At 41.7% G+C, this 14,854-nt stretch overlaps 1 long non-coding RNA gene across 1 annotated transcript; it reads right to left on the bottom strand.

Annotated features, from left to right (window-relative positions):
* Positions 1-3,844: 3,844 nt before the first annotated feature.
* Positions 3,845-13,133, bottom strand: LOC142602502 (uncharacterized). The gene is made up of 4 exons (XR_012836245.1): positions 12,559-13,133; positions 7,124-7,220; positions 6,445-6,556; positions 3,845-4,183 (listed from the first exon to the last, which is right to left on the bottom strand). It is a non-coding gene; the product is annotated as an uncharacterized LOC142602502 (long non-coding RNA).
* Positions 13,134-14,854: the final 1,721 nt, after the last annotated feature.

The raw sequence follows: 14,854 nt of genomic DNA, 5'->3' as shown, positions 1-14,854 counted from the left end.
TGAATTCACCTAAAGCACAAAATTAATAAGCCAAACAAGTATCCCCAAGACTAAAAGGCTGAAATACTGCTTGCACACCAAAAGGGATTGGCTTATACTTATGGCAGTTTCAGGGAAGTCACAGGCACAGAAAGCAACAGGTGGAAACACAGCTTGGGTCAAGACCAAGTGAATGAGATTGACCCTAACATCATGAATATGCTTTACCCTTTGTGTCAGTTCCCTCCCATAAATTTCCTCAGGGAGAGGTTTGTGGCTTCCGATGCTTTCTTAACTTTATTCCAGCATGGACTCTTATGGCAAACATTTCAGTGAATTTTCATGGGGAAGCGAGCGATTTTTGAGACCACAACTTCTGCACTCTGAATAATGACTCATGGAATTTGACTTATACAATCAAAGGGCACATCAAACACATTGTCGTAATACCTGAGTGGCATTTGGGGCCTTAGCTGGTAGCAAGCAACTCAATTCCATTGAAGTCAATGAGCCATGCCAGGTTACACCAGCTGTGGAACTGACCCTTCTGCCTTAATTTGGCCCTTTTGCATTACACAGCCCTTTATAAAAGATAGCACTGCTTTTTTCATGCAAGCAGAAATCATGCTTGTCACATTTTTCCCTAGTCTGTAGACACCCTCAAGTGTCCTCTGCTAGTTTTCAGCCCAGTACTTATCAAAGCTGCTCTCGCAGACACATATATAATTAAGAGAGAGGAGTGAATCATCAAATGACAGCAGAAGTAGCATTACCTCCTTTTCCTTCCCTCAGCCATCACATACACATTTTGTAGTGCAAGTTCCTCAGGACACAGCACATACTGTCTTGCCTGTATGATTCCACCTGCAGATATGATACTGACTGTCTCAGGTATCCAACCAACTGGAGTCAACTATACGTACAACTGTAACACAACCAACACTACTAATATTAATTTTCCCCATTCATCTGCTCTAATCCATTTGATTATTTTATTCTCCCTCTCCCTGAGCTCCCACCCTTATGGTTCATTGCATCCTTAGGGCCACTACAGCTACAAGACACTAAACCCAAACCATTTTAATTACAAAAGACTGTGGGCCTACCAGAGGCCTTTGTAACTATCTAGATGTACCTTGGTGGCTAACAGAACAGATAAAAGCTTTACTATATTAATGGAAAAAAACCACATTTAACCAAATAGATAAGTTAGTGCAAAATACTTATTAAGGGATTGAAACGTTATTTAACACTGGGTAATTTTCAGACCACAATGGAAATACAGCATCACTCAGCAAAATGTATACCTTTTGCAAGTAGAGGTCTGCTCAGTGGAATTCATTTTCTGAATTCACTGAATCACAACACAGAATATTAGTGCTGAGTATATACTTAAATAATTTACTCAGTTACTTTGTCAGTATTTAATGCTATAGTGAGATAGGCAAAAGCATACCTCTACCACCTTTGACCTTTGCTATTCATATTCTGAAAAAGTGGGAAAGAAACAACTTGAGAAGTCTTAAATTGTTTACATTTCATCTTTTTCATTACATGAAATAGGTCTACAAACAGGTGTTTCTCTCATTTATGCATTATGGAAAAATCCTATGGAGTTATTTACATTAGTATTTATACAGTGATCAAATTAATATCAAAGCTACAATTTAAACTTTACTACTATATATGCACACATGCACATATTACACACATGTGTGTAGACACATGCATTTCCCTCTCTGAATCTTACAGGCCTTAGCTAAAGCACTGTTGCTAGGAAAAACAAATTAAACTGTTTTAAATTTATTAGCTGGCTACAGCGTTTAAATTTAATTCACATAAAATAATTGTGCAAGTGAATGTAGGCCCCTTTCTGGAGAAAGAAAGGTCTTAGATCACTTAAGACCCAATTCTGCCCCCAAGGCGAATAGAAAAACTTCTATCGGCTCCAGACCTTAAATGACCTTCAGATCAGGTTTAGCAGATGAATGCTGGGAACACAATATTTTTATGAAGCTGAACAGCCCCAGCAGAGCAGGCTTAGTCCCTTCTGGAATACCACCAATGACTTTGGTTTTCTAATTTTGCCTCCAATGTCACAGGGAAATTATACACAAGGTAAGTATTAGGAGTGAAACAGCCACAACTTTTTTTGCATTATTTGAAAATGCCACATTCTATAGTTCTGGTTTTGAAGGTCAGGTAAGGATTGCCCAGAACAGATTGAGGATGGCTACATCCCTTTTAAAATATACTTCTAGTCACTGGTCAACAGCGCTTGCCCTCATTCACATTTACCATGGGTTTTGTATGTATGTTTAAGAACATGAAGGAAGACAGTCAAAGAACTTGCTAGATAGAGAACTTGCCGCAGAGCAGAGAAGGGAAGGGTTTTCCTTAATGTCAGTGGACTAAGCCTTCAGATAACACCACCTAAGTGTATTCTAGACAATTAAAACAACACGTGCATTCAATACAAATTTTCATTATCATTCAAGAAAGGAGAAAACAAGCCAGAGCAAGAACCAAAGAAAACAAACAAACAAAACCTCCAACTTAATTGCTTAAATGTTTGCAGGAAAAATTGAAAGCATTTCAGAGCAGTGGCTACCTTTTTGTCCAGTGTCAATACAGCTTCTAGCACAGCAGAGTTCCGGTTTGTGACCAAGTTTTTCAAACACTACTGCATTGACCACCACCACCACAAATCCAGCTTAAGTTAAATTATTTCTAAGTTTGAATTATTACAATGTTTTTTAGCATTCACGTCAATTCTGACAGCAACAGAATTCTTCTATAAATGCCTTCCATCTGAGCACAGCATATCAAAGTGCTTTGCAACAAGAAAATTCTGTTTAAAGTGTGGGGAAAAAAATTAAATATTACAATAGAAGGCAACAGACCCCATCTCAGTCAAACCCTGCTAGAGGGAAAACACTACTGTAAATTCATCAGAACTAAAAACATGACAATAACTGATTTCATAAAATAACAGTTCTGCTAAATCAATGCATATTCTTCACATAACCTCATATAGCAAATTCCAGGCAACTTTTTTTATGCTCCTGCTTAGAAAATACTTCAATGCAAAATAATTATTCAAGTAGCATTAGTAAAATTGCACACTTATTGCTAATGCAGGTTATTAACTCACAGATCAGCATTCTTAGATCTGTATCAGCTGACCTGGTCATACCTACTCAAAGGCTAACCACTCCTAATGAGGGAAAAAAAAAAAACAAAGGAGGAAAAAAACCCCCGTGAAGCAAACACTTACCTCAGATAGTCTCAACAGAAAAGTAAAGTAGCGATCACACACACAAGGGACCAGCCTAAGAGGTGAAGTAAGGCATAGGAATTCATTGCTGTTCCTCCACGACTTGTGAGGATAAATAGTTGTCATCCACCCAACAACTTTCATGCAGAATTCATTCATTTCTCTGTGTTGAAAACACAAAAAAATAATTGAGGAACTTAAAAAGAGCTCTACTATCGTATCCTTCCCCTCACCCCCCTCCAGACAGCCAAACCTATTCACAACATCCACAATCTATTCATTTAGTAGCACTGAAGTTATTTAGCAACTCACAGAAGAATGCATAAAAATTTAATTACATGTATTTTAAAATCCCACTTCTAGTAAACTAGAATAACTTTGCTCTAGCATAAGCACTTTACAAGACACCATAAAGCAACCCTACCATGCACAGACAATGCCTTCGCTCCTCAGTATTAATCAAAATACTCTGTTAATCCACCTCACTGCTTTTATAGGCTGGTGATTGGTTCAACAGCTGAATATCACCTCCTAATCAATTCAGGTGTCCTCATTAGGGCCTTCACTCACTGAAGGGGCAGCAACAACTCTTACCTGCCTTTACTCCCATCAGCAGGGGGCCTGTGGGAGACTGTAAGGACAACTGGAGTTTGGGGGACACCACAGCACCATAGGAGAGGGTGGGATGGTCAGAGGTACAGTTGGCCAAGCACTCCCATTTCTATCAAGACACTGGATGCAAAGTTAATTGTGGTAATTGAGAAGTGAAAATGCTCATCTCTACATGAGAGTTTGTGTGTCCCAAGCACAGCATGTCAGTCAAGTAGCTAAGAAGTCAGAAGTAGCAACCTGAGAGATCAGAGTGTAGAGGTGCTAGAGGAGGGCACATGTGAAAACAACTAGAGCAAAGTTTGGGGACATGAAGACCTGTGGTGACAGCCAAAAAAGTACATTCAGGTTACACATCTGCTTGACAAATGAAGATACCTGAAAATAGATTGAATATTGTGTAATAGGTCTATTACTGGAGATGTACAAGACTGTAGTAGGGACAACCAAGTTAGCATCAAGGATAATTATAGGTCCAACAGTGATACCATCACAATCTACAGACATTTTTGAGGCAATATTTTTGTTAATACAGTAGGTATAAGGGCAGCAGGCTTTTGAGCATGCAAACTCTTGTTTAATGGCAGGAAGGATATAAAAATCAGTAGTGGATGGAACCTGGCATCTTGGCATTTTGGTTACGATGCAGAAAACTTTGAAAAAAATACATTTCTTATTGCACAATATAAAGCAGCTCTCCCAAGCTAGGTCACAAACTGATTAAGGGACACCCAGAGCTTCTATTTCACTTAGCGACGAGGAAATTAACTTTATTTTCAAGCTATTTATTGTGTACTACAAAGCTACCCAAACCAAAAACACTAAGGTATTTTAGATGCTGTATAAAAAATGAGTGCCCTGGGATGTGGGGGTGAAATCATCAGTACTTAAAGCTGGTAATTGAAATTATTAATAATAGTGAAAATAATATATCCATTCTCCAAGCAAGCCATCATAATGCTTAATAATTGATTGTAATTTCCTGCAATAAATACTAATGAATTCATTTACAAAGTAATGTAGCTTTATACGTTTATTCACTTTCCTAAGAAATATTTGTGTTTGCGTTATGTCAACAATTTAATACACTAATTTATAAATATTTATTATTAGTTTCAACACTTCTTAATAAAAAGCAGTTGTTTCACATAAATACCAAAGCAATCTTCAGAGCACATCTGTGTCCCCAGCAAGCACTCAGGCTGGCTTGTGAGTCCATTTACCATCTGCGAGCCTGCACACTGACAGCGCACCAGCCAGATGAGCATCCCAAAGAGCAGACTGAGCAGGCCTGTGGGGACCTTGCCCTCACCTGGGATTTACCAGCAGCCAGACTGCCTATCACTGCAGTTCAACATTTCCACTGGGAAGAGATTCAGTTGCTCCTCAGAGACAAAAGCATCCTGATTTAAGCACTGATTTAAGCAGCTCTGAGTAATCTCTCCCACCCCTATACAGTTTCCTACCTTTCTGGAAGTCTGTCTGTGTACTGCTCCTACAGCATCATCTTCTAAGACAGCATTCCTCTTTCTCCATTAACTCTGCTAGGACTGCAAATATTTATGACAGCTTTTTCTACTCAGCTGTTTGACTCATCTGTGAAGGTTATTGGGCCCTACATTAACCTCTCTTGTGCCACGTGGGATGTATAACTCCTGCTGCACTTGCATTCCTGATGCGGAGCGTCTCTCTGCAAAAGCGGCAGCCATAACCAGGGCAGTGCCCTCTGTGGAGCTGCAGGAATGTGACTGCAGGCGGTTCCTGCAGGGTGAGGGGACACAAATCTCCTGCCTGCTGTGGGCTCAGAGCTAATGGTGAGACCAGCTGTTAACCATTTCACTGCACATGCTGTGAAGATGACCTTCCCCCATATGAGAAACGCGAACCTGCGATCCCTGACTGTAGGATCAGTGTGCTAATGTGATCAGCACCATCCTGCCTAGTGCCTGGGATTAGATCAGGACTGAACCAGGTGTTGACTCTGTAGGCATAAAAGATCACATCTTTACAGCACTAGTAGGGGTGGTGGTGAGGTATGTGGTAAATAGGCCACAGCAAAACTCTCTCCTTATAAACCTGTCGCACCTGGGTCCCCTCTCCTGTCTCCTAGGGTCCCCTCAGAGGGCTCAAACTGCACCTGTGCTGCACAGTGGCCTGCATGCCCTTGGGTACCACACTGTTAGGACCAGCTGGCAATACCTTTCCAGTACTGTTTTGTCTGACTCATCTCCCAGCTGTTCATCCTCCTGATTTATGCCATCAGCACCAAAGCCTCAGAGCAACCAGAACAGAAAGAGGAGGATTCACAGCATCCCTCTAAGGTTTATGAGTGCCGGTATGCCTTTTTTATTCCTCTGAACTTGGAATCCTGGGCACACCCAGCGCCTGCCCGCTTTCTCAGGCATCTCCATGTGTTTTGACTGTAGCTAGTTGTCTTCTCATTTAAAGGGAATTATGGATCTGACTCATAAGATTCAGCAGACACAGTATGCGTTGTTGTGGGTCAAGGAGTACAACCTTATTTCAGGCCAAAGTACAAAAGTGAAATGAGAATTTAACAAGGGCAACCGTTAACTGACCTGTTCTTGATCCCCAGCAAAAGACAATAAAGTCCTGGGATAGCAGTAGCTAGAGCTCTTCATCTCAAGAGCAGAGTGACGAGAGCTGGATATTATCCTAGTGCTTCCCCTGCTGTTTTAAAAAGGCAGGTCTCGATACGTCCACCAAGACAGTATGATGAGTTGCAAAATTTGCCCCCCCCCCCCCCCCCCCCCGAAGTACTGCAATGCAGTGTTACTAAAGCGAGGAAGCTGACCCCAAGGAGCTTGGACCTGGGGCAAATCTGGTATCAACATAAGGCTGCCACTCTGCTCACACCTTTGCTGCAAACGTGAATCTCTACAGCACAAGGTTAAGAGCTGGACTCTGCGGCTGACTCATTGAGCAGAGACAGAGCTCCTGCAGGGTGTGCCGAGAGAAAGAAACCCAAGTAAATGGATTAGATTGTATTGTAGGTTGAGAGCCAGTTTTGGTGGAGTGTTAATCTCCAAGAGTATCGTTGCCAAAGTCACTTCTTAATGTAGCAGTTCAAGAGACAGCCTCTGTCTTAGGACCCAAGGCTAACCTATTTGATGTCACACTACAAGTAGAGCAGGTGCTGGGTTTGCAATGTATATTTGATGTCTAGTGTTGAAAAGTGAATTGATTGAAATGCTGTCAGGCTGCATTTTGAATGATTGCACTACTAATGTCACCTACAGGCATCTTGATGGACATTCTGCCATACACAGAATACAGTAGGCTGGAAATCATCATTTGCAAATCATCACCTTTGAAAGTACAACTACCAATTCAGCTGGAAAAAAAAAAAAAAGAAAGAAAAAAAGAATTGGAAACACGTTGAAGAAACATTAACCTGAGGAAGTGAGCAAATCAGAAACACCAAATATTTAGGCTTATGGATTTCTCATTATGGGTATTTTCAGTCTACTGTATTTCTTTTGGGGTGTTGCATTTCAAAACCTGTATTTTGTTTGATAATATACTACTACCACAGGAAATCTAATCAGGTTGTCTTCTAAATTTTTTGCTGGTATTCATCAGTATGGCACTTCAGGGTTTTGTTCATTTATGAAAGTAGTTTTACAAAATCTGTCACAATGTATGAACATGACAAAGTTAGTAGTAGAACACTGGCATATTTTTGAAAGGATACAGGTATTTAGCTGAATAATTGTCATTGAGATTAATGAGAACTTAACGTTTAAATTCTATAGTTGATCATATAAATCACAGTTCTGACCTATATTTCCTTGCCCCTGACACCAACCTGGGTTAGAGTTTATTAACTTTCATGTCACAGGATAGAGGTTAGCAAGATTTCCTTATTTCCAGTGTCTACTATTCTCCATAAAAGTAGAATTCTGTGATTAATTTTACATCAATCTGGAGACTAATTTTAGCAATGTGGTAAAACCATTGGGTAATAAGTGCTCTCAGAACCAACAGCCCAGAAAGAGGAAGAGGCAGGACGAAGGAAATGTCAGTATTTCACCACAGTCATCTGCTATTGTCCGCTTATGTTAGCTAGTCACCAATAATGCTGAAGCCTTTCTTCAAGTACTCTTCTGTCAAATTATCTGAGAATTTTGGTATGAATTTACTGTGAGTATATGCTTCTAAAAAACAATAACAACAACAGAAACTAGGATATAGGCTAGATGTTCAACTGTTTCATTTAGAAATACTGTTTTTTTCAGATACCAGTGTATTTATATATATCCCCAAAGAAATTATGCTCTCCTTGAGGATTACAGAACACAGTATTATCACCTAGAAGAACATTTCAAATTCTACATAAATTTGGCACTGTGTCAGGGAAACTCTACCCTTTCCACTAACAAATGGGGACAGGGAGGCCGTTTTGCATCTGCACAAAGTCACACAGCAGGTTTAAGAGTTCTGTGCCTAAATAAAACAAAAAGATTGCATGTTGAAGCAGGAACTGCTTATACAGGTGCAAAACCAAGTAGAAACAGTAATGGACTTGTCCCCAGCCCCTTGAAAACCCGTGCTCATGGGCCTGCGAAGAAGTTTTCAACTTTGGCGAAGAGCCCTGAGCAGAGTTGTACCACGTGTAGCAGCGAGATGTTCAAGCAGACTTGGTTTGTTTTGAGCAGGGAACATGGGATGGGGCCACAGAGGGGCTAAGGGAAGGCTGGCTGGGAGCTCTCCTGCTGCATTGCAGACTTACTGATCTTCAATCCTAAAAAAGGTCCCTCATCACGGAGCAACAAGAGCAGGGCTTCTCCAAGGAGAGGACAAGGTGGGAAATGGGGGTAACCTAAGTGCAGCCCCACATTGTCTCAATGGGACTGAGCTGGCGGCTGTGATGGGGTCCACTGACAGTCCCAGATGAGGTGACATAAATAGTCAAGTGAAGGAAGCTGGAACTGAGTCTGTGATACAGGTCTAAGGTCCACTCAGGACACAGGGCAGGAGACAAAGCTACCTTGCAGGGCAGGTCTGGAGCCCACCCCGGAAAACAAGTCAGCAAGCCAGAGCAGCAGATAGATGGCACAGGAACACCTAGAACCTGGCCTGGGGGATAGCTGGGTGCCCAAGGCTGAGCTGACATGGGACTGCTGGACCTGCAGGCCAGGGGTGGGCTCACCAGAGCCATTAAGGCCAGTTAGGGCCCGGACACAACCCAACTTATACTTTGGAAGAAGATGGGAATCTAAAGTCCTATTTAAGCAAGAAATGTTGCTGCTTACTGAAGACCTGGGTTTTACCTTTCAATAAAAACATACACCTGCTTTTATGCTGAAACACTGGCTTCTGGCCAACAAAAGGTCAGGTGTTTCTTGAGCACCTGATATCACCTCCCACATAGGCATGTGTTGGGGCAAAAAAAAGTTCTGCCCAAAGGGTGATGGGTAGTCTTTCTTCTTACTTGTCCGCTGGGTAAACTGCAAAAAGCAGTTTAATGAAGAAAAGTTTAAATATATAAATACTTATATAAGAAATAGACAAAAAAAGCACCCAGGTTTACATTTTCTGCTCCTCTCCCTAAATTAAGCCTTAAACCATAAGCTTCTATTAAAAATTGGGTAAAAGTCTTTCATGAGTAAATGGTAAGCTCATTAGCTTGTGTATTAGTTTAAATGTAAACAAAATTAATGGCTTCTAAAGGAATCTTTCAATATTTAGAAATTAGCTGGCTGCCTGATTACCAAGAATTTGTACGCACATTCTTTTCTTTCACTGATCTGCTCTTTCAACATCAGGAATGGTAACACTCTGGGAACTGTTTACCCAAGATCAGCGTGGTTCAAGTGTTACTTAGGATTTCAGTTAGGATTTCTCAGTTTTTAAATGTTTAGTCCTTGGGGGGAAGTGAAAATGACAGCAGGAAGAAGCTGGAGGTACTAAGCACTGCTGAAGCTGGCACTTGATGACAGGAGGGGAATGAACACACCAGGCACTACATCTTATGATACAGCAAACAGGGAAGTTTGTATTAGATTGTATCAACTTTGCTGTGCCTTGAGCACATCTGAAAGGAAAGAAGCAAACTGATGAAAGTTACAGGGTATCAAAAGTGAGAAGAGTGCAAAGAGGATGGGGAAGTTGGGAATATGTGTAAAATAGAAATAACAATTTAAAATAGACTTGTCACCCCTCTCATAAGAGCTATGGCAGGGGGGCTGGAACTAGATGATCTCTGAAGCCCCTTCCAACCCAAACCATTCTATGATTCTAACTATCGCACTGAAGTGATGGTTTTGCAGTTCAGACGAGAGTGTGTTCCTTCCCCAGTCACACCAGAGGGAGCCGCTTTGCCCAGGGGGGAATGGCTTTGGCTTCCGATGATCTGAGCCTTGGGTCAGAAGAATGGATAGAGTCATTTTCTTAGAAGTAAGGCAGGCAACTAAGAAGGGTAGGGTGTGTGGAGACAGCTTACAAAAGCCTTCTTTGGATGGCCTAGGATTTTAGAAGGGCATCCACCACGCGAGTAAGCGATGCTCTCATAAGAAATGCTAGGAACCATGGATGCTTCTTTTCAGAAAGTTAAGGTCAGGTTGATTCAGAGCTGCAAGGCCTGTGTGGGCATACGAGCACCCCAGCTCTAGCACTCATGCAGAGTTCAGACTCGTGGGAAACTGCAAACATCTTGCTGACCCTGCTGTAGGTAGCCTTCTTCCAAACCTGATCCATGCAGATGAGGTCCTGCCCTCCTGGGCAGTGTTACTGAGCACAGTGGACCTTTATTTCCTGCTCCTATCACTTGCCATCATTCAAAGTTACAGCAGGGTGGTAACCCACTGCAGAACAGAAAGGCTAAAATATACTCTTCCAGGAAAACAAATGCTTTCTGAGGCTTACATATAGCTATAGCATAGCCAGCCAGCCAGCCATCCCTGCATTTGGAAACAAGTTGGCTTAGCAGGGACCCAACAACAACAGACAACTTGCTTTCCCTTTCAGATGTGCTACTCTCTTCCTCAGTAGGTCAAAGTCCTCTCCCCAAACTGCAGTCATTCTTGGGACGTGCTGCCAGGGAAGCGCAATGCCTGCCTTTCCTGCGTTACTTTCACGATAAAGTTGTGAAGCTGCGACAGTCTGAGCAGGCCACGAATTCCACAGGCCAAACTGTAAAACTGCAGGAATTCGAGGTCCTTGACATTTCACGGAAAGCAAAACCGTGAGACTGAGGAAAACAAGCTAAAGGCTGAGTTAAGATATGTCTACCAGCTCCTAAAAGGGATCAGTTCAAATAAGGAACTGCAGTCGCAATTTCCTGCTTGATTGTCACTTTCTTCCAGTGAAGAAGTAGTCTGCTACTGGCCCTTGTCAGGAACAAATTACTTTCCCTTCACTGCCAACTCGACTCCACACACCCTGCGCAGAAGAGAAGCAACGCTGCAAAAAGCCAGTTTTCCCCAGAGGATATGAGCTACACAGGCTGGTAGTCTGCACAGATCATTTTAAAGGGGTAACTTACTCCTTTATACTGCTCGCAGTAAATGCGGGGTGAGTGGGAGCTTTGTGTTAAATGAATTGAAAAAAAACCTGCTGTGCAACTTTTTGCATAGAAGTTCTCATCAACAAAAATTTTTAATCCCATAAGAGCAAGTTTTAAGGAAGACTAAGACAGAATCTAAAGCCAACCATAACAGAAATGTGGTGAAAGCGTCTTGGTATTTTAATTTATTGTTGAACAGATCTGATCTGTACAAATACAAAAAAATTTTTTATGTAGTTAAAATTAATTACAAAGAAAAACCTTTTGAGACATACTAATTTGAGCCTTCCATTTTGTTTGCTTTTAGCGTGAGCAAGATACAATAAGCAAAACACAGGCATTTTACTCAGGACTTGCTCACCGTATCCTTTCAAAAAATGTTGTGTGTGTGAGAAAGAGGGAAAAGTGTGAACAAAGTGCAGGGTACAGGGGAGGGCTATTTGAAGTTTATTCTATGGCACAATCCAAAAGTCCTTATTCAGTAGTTAACACCAATGGTAGTTTTGCGGAGGGAGGCATGCCCTTCAGAGTTTGGGATTTTAACCTTAAAAAAGTTTAAAAAAAAAACCAAAAACACAAAACCAAGAACAAAATCACTAAAGCAGTGATGTAAGCTTTAAATTAATTCCATTATCAAAAAGATTTTCCCTCTTTGAATGTGAATTTCCTAGTTACTTGATGAGGAGGTGTACTTTGGTGCCTTGCTTTTCTTTACCAGGATTTGTTCAGCCCAAATGAACATTTATAACTTTACTGTACCTATCCCACTTTAGTAAGTCCAGATTTGGACAACACTTGCCTGCTTACTCAAGTTTCTGGACTTTTTCTCTCCTAGGCAGAGAGTAACTCGATCCGCGCATCCTGTTGATTCTTTCAATGTCTAAAATTAGCTCTGTGCACATACCCTTCCTCTACCTGGTGGCGTGCTCCCCAACAGAGCCGGGGGCAGGCACTCACACGTGTGCTGGGTGCAACAAAGGCCCAACTGTTGCTTTTTTGACAGGAGGAACCGGAGATTTTTACCTTTTACTTTACGTACAAGGAAGAGATCCCACCCTGCTCTCACACATGACAAGTATTATTTTGTTTAGCTAAATGTTGAAAATGATAACACGGTTTCTGAGCACTAGTGGTGCCATCCATCCTAACATACGATTACCAGTACCCGTGACTCTGCAAGTCCAGGAGTGGCAGAAATTACGTGGCGGTCAGAGGACTGCGCAGTTGGAAAAGTTAAAGAGAATCCCCTAGCTTCTCATTCCTCTGCTCCTCTGCTCTTCCGTTCTCCCGAGGATCTCTTGGGACAACCCTGCTAGAAAAACGTTTGTCAGAAAGCGGAAGGCAACCCAATGGGAAACATCAGCGAACCTGTGTTTACTTTATTTAGAAATGACACCCCATCCCTGTCCCCTGGGGCAAAACTTCTTTTCTAGACATGACCTCAGAGATGTGCTACACGCACCCTGCACAATTTATCACCATGCTGCCTATAATTAGGTTTGTTAACATACAGCCTAGTGCAGTCTTGTTGACTGGGAACTTAATCAAGTTACTATTGAGCTCTTGTATGCATTGCTTCGGGTGACTGTTTTACTTGTAGAATTATAGCTGCGACCAACGTCAGGAAATTAGCTCTGGACACAAGTTTTTTACTTTTTTTCCCCCTACATGTGAAAATATTTAGCAAACAGTGACAATGATGGAAAACAGTAGGAAACAAAATGTTCTACATTAGTATAAAACATAAAAAATGCAGCAAGGACCCTCAGTGGTACAACATGTGTTATGCTGGCTGGCAGTCCATTAGGCTTGATAGACATTTCACTTACCTAAGTCAAATATAACAGTCTAGTATTCATTAATATAAGAAGGGGGTTGTGGAATCAAGCCTACCATCTGGTTAGAACGACAGAATAATCTACAACTCATGATTAGGTCTAAGGAGTGGAATTTCACTTTAATCTTTTTCATTGCTCGAAATTTCCATCTGCGCAGTACGGCACATCATTTTTCTTCAAGACAAATGTGCTGTTTTTCATGTTCCAAAATTAGATCAGAAGAAAACGATTAATCATGTCATGGCCTGGGAAAGGAAACAAAGCCCTGATATTTCTCTCTCTCTCCCCCCCGTCCTCACTAGCTCTGGCTGTTTGCAAGGTCCTTTCTTTCCCTGCCTCAATTTTCATCACAACTTTTAGAGATTCACATTGTGGCGGGCTAGAAATATTCAGGAAACTGGAATCTGAAATAAAGACACGGCTTTGGTTTGCATAGCCGTTTTTATTTTCCCCTCGCATGCACCCCCCCCCCCCCCCCCCCCCCCCCCCCCCCCCCCCCCCCCCCCCCCCCCCCCCCCCAGTTTGCCACTTCATCTTTTCCTCCTCTCTCTCTCAGTCTCTCCACCCCCTACCATGTGCCCCCTGGCACAGGACGACAGATGGTGACCTGTTTGCATGTGACACCATAACTGAATCTAAACTCAAGGAAACAAGTCACCGGGCTGCAAATTAGTGAGACCACACAACTGTCAGGTGGCAGTCCCCTTTGACAGTTGTAGGCCATTATAGGAACATTGATGTTTTCGCAGTGTGACAAAAAGGAATCCTTTTTGCAGCAGACCTGTCTGTCAGCTGGCTCTCAAGTCATAACAAATCCCTGGCACTCAGCTGAGGCTGAACATTCGCAGCGGCAGGAGGATGATAAATGACCTGCAGGGCTTTGAAGTGCCTTGGCAGTTCAGATGGGTCCGCAGTGCTGACAGAGAAATATACACAACAGCGTAACCAATAATGAGAACATTAAACATTCCTGCTTTGTGACAGGCTGACAGAAAAACCCAGCCTCACATCAATCATCTTTGGAGATATAACCTTGACAATTAGCCCCCTCTCTGATACTCAGAGTAACCTTTTTTTCCCCTCCCTCCCCCCCCCTTTTTTTTTTCCTTTTTCTTTTGCCTGGCTTATCTTCCATGATCTTTTTTTCTGGTATGGCAGAAAGGGAAAAAACAGCAGAAGGGGAAAAAAAAAAAGTCCACATCAAAAAAGATCTTTTCCTTTTCCTCCATGCAAAAATAAAATATGCCAGGACAAAGTTTATTTGATGGACTTCCACCTATTTCCCTTTAGGAGAAAGGAATATATTTTTTGCCCTATCTACCAAAGCATCTGTCACTACAAATACTCCTAGCAGAATTTTGTTTACATTTTATGCTTATTTTGTTCCTTAGGTTTTTTTTTCTTTCGCCAACTCTTACATTCATATCAGTCTACTCTGTTGTCAAGCATCATTTCCACTTGTAAGAATGAGATGATTAAGCATGCGACTGTCCCCTTGTTACTGTATTCCAGGATCATTCAATAAAACAGACAGAATCTCAGCTTCTTCCCATAACCTTATGTTTTCTTTTTTTTTTTTTTAATGTGCCTGTGCACTGGTTTGCCATTTTTAAAATCCTTTTA

Source organism: Balearica regulorum, chromosome 7, assembly GCF_011004875.1.
Source record: "Balearica regulorum gibbericeps isolate bBalReg1 chromosome 7, bBalReg1.pri, whole genome shotgun sequence".
NCBI classification, from domain to species: Eukaryota; Metazoa; Chordata; class Aves; order Gruiformes; family Gruidae; genus Balearica; species Balearica regulorum.
This window is presented reverse-complemented; position numbering and strand designations above follow the sequence as displayed.